General features: G+C 42.1%; 1 non-coding gene across 1 annotated transcript; it reads right to left on the bottom strand.

Moving 5' to 3' along the window:
- Positions 1-4,790: 4,790 nt before the first annotated feature.
- Positions 4,791-4,897, bottom strand: LOC136383615 (U6 spliceosomal RNA). The gene has a single exon (XR_010747440.1). It is a non-coding gene; the product is annotated as a U6 spliceosomal RNA (small nuclear RNA).
- Between the last annotated feature and the right edge of the window lie 4,123 nt (positions 4,898-9,020).

Raw genomic sequence — 9,020 nt, 5'->3', positions numbered from 1 at the left:
AATAAAGGTTTCTGTTACTCCAGAGCTTTAGCATCAAAGCATAATAGAGAAAAGAGACGTGTAAATTAATAATATATTAGACCCATGTTTTATCTACAAAGCTGACACCAGTCTTTTCTGAGAACTTTTTCCTTCAATATCAATGTTGAATTAGTGGACCCTAGCCAAAGTTGGGCTAGATTCTCTATACTGGTAACTCTGAAATTAGGATTGAGGCCTTAGTCTCTCTCTGTTAGAAAACAAAGTAAAGCTGGGGTGGTTCAATCATATTTGGTCATATACCAACCAAGTAGTTTGCAGAGGCAGGGATGAGTAACCTCAGTTACTGATGGTTTCTCTATATCCTGTTTTATATCCTGCTAGGGTTGACTAAACTTCTAGATCTTGGCTTACAGTAGAGACTTGCTACATGTTATTGTTAGCTGATACTATTATTATTGCTGATTAACTAGTTATAATAAAAAGAATCATAATTAAGAAAATTAGTTATAATACAATGAGATAGGATACTTAATTATAAACCTGCATTATTAATTAGACTATAAGCCTGAGCTGACAAAGACTCAAATCAGCAATAAGAATTTTATTTCTCTTTGTGTCACAGTCTGAACATAGCACTCTGGGACTGGTATGCTAAGTATGAGATGGTGAGAACCCACACTCCATCTGTTTTGTTCCTCCACCATGGCTGCTTTCTTGTCATCTAAGATGACTGTTTTAGCTCTTGTTACCTCTTGACCACTAGGAAGAGAGAAAAGAAGAGGAGGCTTGCTCAGTTCTTTTGATGGTCCAAGACTATATGGTATGTATGATTTCTTCTCACATCCCATTAACTAGAACTAAGTCACATGGTCAAACCTAGGTGCAAATGTGGCTGAGAAATATAGCCTTGGCTGAATGGCCATGTGTTAATCTGAAATTTGGGTAATTCTATTGCTAGAGGAAGAGGAGGGAGTGCAAAAAGAGAGGCAATTAGCATTCTTAGGTTCAATCCACTTATAGATCACCCTAATACCCTGCCCACTCTTTTTCTTCCTGCACATAAAACACACTTTTCCCTGATCAAATGAAACAACACAAAGTTCCATCTGGCCCTTCCACTTCAGTTCAAAATCTAGGACCTCTGAGTGACACTCATTCACCTCATCAAGATTGCTTGTGACTCTTGCTTGTGAGCATCTACTGAAAAACAAGTTATCTGTCCTCCCCATCTCCACCCACCAAATAGAGAGCGATGAATTAAGAACAAGATAATAAAAATCTTTCATGACGAGAAAGGGAAGGAAACAGCAATCATTGGTTACCGCAATGATGTAATGCCCACTGAGATTAAAGCCTCCTTGCCTTGGCAATACAGTGTTTCTCCATTAGACTCTGACTCGGCCAAGCAATCTCCTTGATCGTTGTCCTCTGGGGGCTTTGGTTTTGCCTCTGAAAGGTTCTTTCACCATTAATCTTCCATTGCCACATCTGAAGTGTTACTGAAGATTTAGACCTAGTTGTGGGGACTCTGGGGATTGCTAGAGAGGTTGAAGAATCACAGGTTCTTCAAGAACAGTGTATGCATTCTTTTTATTTTTGTTTTTGTTTTTAAATTTTTTAAAGATTTTTATTTATTCATTTTTAGAGACAGAGAGAGAGTGAGAGAGAAAGGAAAGACATAGAGAGAACAGGAGGAGGAGCAGGAAGCATCAACTCCCATATGTGCCTTGACCAGGCAAGCCCAGGCTTTTGAACTGGTGACCTCAGCATTCTAGGTCAACGGTCTAACCACTGTGCACCACAGGTCAGTTAGTTTGTGCATTCCTAATACATTTCTGGTATATATCCTTCCATTCAGTTCCTTGTTGAAGTGACCACAGCCATATAACTTGTCTAAAAAAAAAGTTTTTAAGCCTAAAGAGTCTCCTCTTTTACTCATTTGTTGATACATGGCACAAACCTACAATCAGGGTATTATGATGGAGACCCTGAGGATATGTGAAAAAACAGGCTTGGGTTGGAAAGCAACCAAACATTAATCTGGCTGGCTCCCATTGTCTGGTAAAGAACACAAGAGAAAGCCTTTACAAAACCTTGGTGGTGGAAACATATTTCATTTCATTCTGCTTTCAAACTGATTAATGCTTGCCTGGATTCATCTCTCTCATAGAACTTAGATAAAGACAGAGAAAGCAGCCGACACATAAACATTCTGACTTCTCTCAAACACTTCTTCCAGAGTTGTGAGCCTGACTGGCATGAGCAGTACTCTCCAATATACTGCAGGAGATTATTTGCCTGAATTTAATATAGTTACTATGGTTTCCTTTTAGTCAGTACATATTTCTCTATCCCTTTGCTTTTCATCTGTATTTATATTTAAATTGGATTTCTTATAGATAACATAGAGTTGGGTCTTATTATTTTATCCACTTTGATAGTCTTGTCTTTAGACCATTCATATTTAAAGTGATTATTGATATAGTTGGATTAGTACCTACTATATTTGTAACTGATTTTTATTAGTTGTTCTTGTTCTTCTTTTTTCATTTTTTGTTGTCCACTCTTTTTCTGCCTTCTCTGGTTTTATTGAGCATTGATTGATTCAATTTTCTTTGCTTTTTTAGTATATCAAATATACTTAAAACTTCTTGTAATCATTGTCCTAGAGCTTGCAATATACATTTACAACTAATCAAAGTGTACTTTTAAATAATATTATACCACTTCATCAGTTTGCAGGTACCATATAATAATATTTCTTATTCTTCCCTCCAGTTTCTTCTAGTATTGCTCTCACACACTTCACTTATCCATAAGCTATATTCACCAAATACAGCGTGTCCGTAAAGTCATGGTGCACTTTTGACCAGTCACAGGAAAGCAACAAAAGACGATAGAAATGTGAAATCTGCACCAAATAAAAGGAAAATTCTCCCAGTTTCATACCTATTCAGTGCAGTTTGATGTGGGCTCACGCACAGATTTTTATCCCGTATAGCCTCTACAGACTCGTCACTGACTGATGGCCTACCAGAATGGGGTTTCTCCACCCAACTGCCGGTTTCCTTCAACTGGTTATCCCACTGAGTAATGTTATTCCTATGTGGTGGCACTTTGTTATAAACGTGCTGATATTCACGTTGCACTTTGGTCACGGATTCGAATTTAGCGAGCCACAGAACACACTGAACTCTCCTCTGTACCGTCCACATCTTGACTGGCATGGCCGTGGGCTGCTCCACTGTATATACGGTGTTACGTCATCATCTCCACATGCGCACATGCTGCCGCATCATCCTATAGAAACTGGGAGGGTTTTCTTTTTATTTGGTGCAGATTTCACATTTCTATCATCTTTTGTTGCTTTCCTGTAACCTGTCAAAAGTGCACCATGACTTTACGGACACACTGTATATTGGTACTTTTATTATTTTGAACTAATTTTTATCTATTACATCAGTTTATGAATAAGAAAAAAGATTTTATTTTACCTTCATTTCTTAATGATTCATTTCTCAAACTCTATGTAGGTCTGAGTTTTCAACCTATATTATTTTCCTTCTCGCTGAAGAACTTCTTTAACGGTTCTTTAAGACAGGAGATAAATCTACTCAGTTTTTCTTATCTGAGAAAGTATTTCTCCTTCACTTTTGAAGGATAATTTTGCTAGATACAGTGATTTAGTTTGTTAGAATTTTTGTGTTTTTTTGAATTATTTAAATATTTTATTTCATTCTCTTCTTGCTTGTGTGGTTTCTGAAGAAAAGGCCAATATAATTCTTATTCTCCTTACTTTATAGTAAGGTGGGGGTTTTCCTCCCTCTGACTTCTATCAAGATTTTCTTTTCATCTCTGATTTTCTGCAGTTTAAATATAATTTGCCTAGGTGTACATTTTGTTGTTGTTCTTATTGTTATTTATCTTGTGTGGTCTTCTTTGGGCTTCCTGGATCTGTGGTTTGGGGTCTCATTTAATTTTGAAAAATTCTCAGCCTTTTTTATGTTCAATATTTCTTCCGTTCTTTTCTCTCTCTTTTTTTTTTTTTCCATTAGGTACTCAATCACTCATGTTATACCTTTTGTTACCATCCCAGTTACAAAAAGATGGATGTTCTGTTCCATTTTTTTTTTTTTTTTCAGTTTAGAAAGTTTCTATTTGTATATCTTCAAGCTCACTGATTATTCTTTTTGTCATGTTCAGGCTACTGATGAACCCATCAAAGGCACTCTTTATTTCTGCCACTGTGGGTTTGATTTCTAGCATTTACTTTTGAATCTTTCTTAAGAGTTTCCTTCTCTCTGCTTATATTACCTATCTGTTCTTGCATGTTGTTCACTTTCTGAATTAGACCTCTTAGCATATAAGTCAGCGGTTCTCAACCTGTGGGTCGCGACCCCGGCGGGGGTCGAACGACCAAAACACAGGGGTCGCCTAAAACCATCGGAAATATATATTTTATTTAAAAATGTATTGTATAATAAATATGTATTTTTCGATGGCTTTAGGCGACCCCTGTGTTTTGGTCGTTCGACCCCCGCCGGGGTCGCGACCCACAGGTTGAGAACCGCTGATATAAGTAATAGTTATTTTAAAGCACTGGTGTGATAATTTCAAAATCTCTGTCTTGTAGCTTCATTTAAAAAAGTGAAAAGAAACAGGTTAAATTAATTTTAATAATATATTTTATTCAACCTAACATATCTAAAATATTATCACTCAACATGTAATCATTATAAAAATTATTAGATATTTAAATTATTTTGTACTAGGTCTTTGAATCCCCATATGTTTGAGTTTTTTAAAATAAAAATATGGAATGCTTCACGAATTGGCATGTCATTCTTGCACAGGGGCCATGTTAATCTTCTCTGTATCATTCCAATTTTAGTATATGTGCTGCCGAAGCGAGCACTCCCCATATGTATTTTTAAATTATAGTGCATCTCAGTTAGAACTAGCCATTCTAGTTTCAAGTGCTTAGCGAGTACCACACTGGAAATCTCAGGTATAAGAAATCTCTATTTGATTTTTGCAAACTGAAAGTGAAAACATTGTGATGAGACCTTTTTAAAGATTGTGATAAAAACCATATAACATAAAATTTATCATCTTAACCATTTAAATTTTTATTTATTTATTTGAGAGAGAAGAAGAGGGACAGAGAGAAGAAGAGAAAGGAACATCAATCTGACCTTGCATGTGCCCTGACCAGGATCAAACTGGCCTCTCTGCATTTCCGGATGCCACTTTAACCAACCTAACTATTCAGGCCAGGGCTCATCTTAATCATTTTATTTTCATAAGACTTTATTTATTTTAGAGAGAAAAGAGAGAGAAAACGAGAAAGAGAGAATGGGGGAGGAGCAGGAAGCATCATCTCCCATATGGGTCTTGACCGGGCAAGCCCAGGGTTTTGAACCAGCGACCTCAGCATTCCAGTGTTTTATCCACTGTGCTACCACAGGTCAAGCATCTTAACCATTTTGAGTGTATAGTTCAGTGGTGTTAAGTGTACTTAACACTGAAACTCTATGTCCACTAAATGACAGCTCCTCATTTCCCTCTCCCCTCGGCCCCTGTTAATCACCATTCTACTTCCTGTTTCTATGAACTTTACTTCATATAAGTGGAATCATACAGTATTTGTCTCAGAATAGGATTTGTTGGGTCATATGGTAGTTTTATTTTTATTAATTTTTTGAGGAACCACCATACTGTTTCCCTAGCAACTGCATTCTCACTCACGGTGCATAAATGTTCCAGTTTCTCTACATTCCTGCCAACACTTTCAGTTTCAGGTTTTAAATAGTAGTCACCCTATTATCAAAAAGTAGGATGGCCTGACCAGGTGGTGGTGCAGTGGATAAAGCGTCAGACTGGGATGTGGAGGACCCAGGTTCGAGACCCCGAGGTCACCAGCTTGAGCACAGGCTCATGTGGTTTGAGCAAGGCTCACCAGCTTGAGCACAAGGTCGCTGGCTTGAGCAAGGAGTCACTTGGTCTGCTGCAGCTCCCCCGGTCAAGGCACGTATGAGAAATCAATCAATGAACAACTAAAAAACTGCAATGAAGAATTGATTGGGGTGTGTTTTGGGTGTGATTGGAGTGTGATGGGGGTGTGATTGGGGTGTGATGGGGGTGTGTATGGGGTGTGATTGGGGTCTATATGGGGTGTGAATGGGGTGTGATTGGGGTGTGTTTTAGGTGTGATTCGGGTTTGTTGGGGGTGTGATTGGGGTGTGATAGGGGTATGAACGGGGTGTTATTGGGGTGTGATTCTGGTTTGATTGAGGTTTGATTGGGGTGTGATTAGGGTGTGAATGGGGTGTGATGGGTGTGATTTGGGTGTGATTGGGGTGTTATGGGTGTGATTGGGGTGTGATAGAGTTGTGATTGGGAGTGATTGGGGTGTGATTGGGGTGTGTTTTGGGTGTGTATGGGGTGTGATTGGGGTCTATATGGGGTGTGAATGGGGTGTGATTGGGGTGTGTTTTAGTTGTGATTTGGGTTTGTTGGGGGTGTGATTGGGGTGTGATGGGGTACGAATGGGGTGTTATTGGGGTGTGATTCTGGTTTGATTGAGGTTTGATTGGTGTGTAATTAGGGTATGAATGGGGTGTGATGGGGTGTGTTTAGATTGTGATTGGGGTGTGATTGGGGTGTTATGGGTGTGATTGGAGTGTGATGAAGGTATGATTGGCTGTGATTGGGGTGTGATTGGGGTGTGTTTTGGGTGTGATTGGGGTGTGATTGGGGTGTGTTTTAGGTGTGATTCGGGTTTCTTGGGGGAGTGATTGGGGTGTAAATGGGGTGTGATGGGGTGTGATTGGGGTGTGATTGGGGTGTTATGGGTGTGATTGGGGTTTGATGGAGGTGTGATTGGGTGTGATTGGGGTGTGATTGGGGTGTTATTGGGATGTTATGGGGGTGTGAATGGGGTGTGATGGGGTGTGATTTAGGTGTGATTTGGGGTTGTTGGGGTGTGATTGGGGTGTTATGGGACTGTGATTGGAGTGTGATTGGAGTGTGATTGGGGTCTGTACGGGGTGTGATTGAGGTGTGAATGGGGTGTGTTTTAGGTGTGATTCGGGTTTCTAGGGGGAGTGATTGGGATGTGAATGGGGTGTGATGGGGGTGTGATTAGGGTGTGATTGGGGCATTAATGGGGTGTGATTGGGGTGTGAATGGGGATGTGATGGGGTGTGTTTTGGGTGTGATTGGGGTGTGAATCACACCCTATTCACACCCAATTCATAACCCATTCACAACCACATAACACCCCAACCACACCCTAATCACACTCCCATTACACCTTAATCACACCCCAATCACACCCCATTCACACCCCTATCACACCCAAAACACACCCCAATCACACCCCATTCACACCCCTATCACACCCAAAACACACCCCAATCACACCCCCATCACAGCCCCATCACACCCCAACCACACCTCAATCACACCCATCACACCCCCATCACACTCCATTCACACGCCTATCACTCCACTATCACACCCCAATCACACCCCATTCACACCCCATTCACACCCCTATCACACCCAAAACACACCCCAATCACACCCCCATCACAGCCCCATCACACCCCAACCACACCTCAATCACACACATCACACCCCAATCACACTCCATTCACACGCCTATCACACCACTATCACACCCCAATCACACCCCAATCACACCCCATTCACATGCCTATCACACCCAAAACACACCCCAATCACACCCCCATCACACCCAATCACAACCAAAACACACCCTCATCACACCCCATGTACACCCCCAATCGCACCCAATTCACACCCCAATCACACCCCATTAAAACCCCTATCACACCCAAAACACACCCCAATCACACCACATTCACACCCCATTCACACCCCCATAACATCCCAATCGCACCCTCATCACCCCCAATCACACCCAAAACACACCCTCATCACACCCCATTTACACCCCCAATCGCACTCAATTCACACCCCAATCACACCCCATTAAAACCCCTATCACACCAAAAACACACCCCAATCACACCCCATTCACACCCCTATCACACCCAAAACACACCCCAATCACACCCCCTTCACACCCCAATCACACCCCCATCGCCCCCAATCACACCCAAAACACACCCTCATCACACCCCATTTACACCCCCAATCACACCCATTCACACCCCAATCACACCCCATTTACACCCAAAACACACCCCAATCACACTCCAATCACACCCCCATCACAGCCCCAAACACACCCCAACCACACCTCAATCACACCCAAAACACACCCTCATCACACCCCATTTACACCCCCAATCGCACCCATTCACACCCAATCACACCCCATTTACACCCAAAACACACCCCAATCACACTCTAATCACACCCCCATCACAGCCCCAAACACACCCCAACCACATCTCAATCACACCCATCAAACCCCAATCACACCCCATTCACACCACTATGACACCTCATCACACCACATTCACACCCCAGTCACACCCCCATAACATCCCAATCGCACCACAATCACACCCCAATCACAATGCAATCACACCCCAATTACACCCCAATCACACCCCCACCACACACTAATCTCACCCCCATCACACCCCAATCACACCCCTTCACACCCCAATCACACCCCCATCATCCGCCAATCACACCCCAAACACACCCACATCACACCCCATTTACACCCCCATCACACCCAAAACACACCCCAATCACACCCCCTTCACACCCCAATCACACCCCCATATTCCCCAATCACACCCAAAACACACCCTCATCACACCCCATTTACACCCCCAATCGCACCCATTCACACCCCAATCACACCCCATTCACACCCAAAACACACCCCAATCACAACCCCCATCACAGCCCCATCACACCCCATTCACACCCCTATCACACCCAAAACACACCCCAACCACACCCCTTCACACCCCAATCACACCCCCATCACCCGCCAATCACACCCCAAACACACCCACATCTCACCCCAT

The sequence above is a fragment of the Saccopteryx leptura genome, chromosome 11 (genome assembly GCF_036850995.1).
Source record: "Saccopteryx leptura isolate mSacLep1 chromosome 11, mSacLep1_pri_phased_curated, whole genome shotgun sequence".
Lineage (NCBI taxonomy): Eukaryota > Metazoa > Chordata > Mammalia > Chiroptera > Emballonuridae > Saccopteryx > Saccopteryx leptura.
The sequence above is the reverse complement of the archived record's forward strand: the minus strand, read 5'-3'. Positions and strand labels throughout refer to the sequence as shown.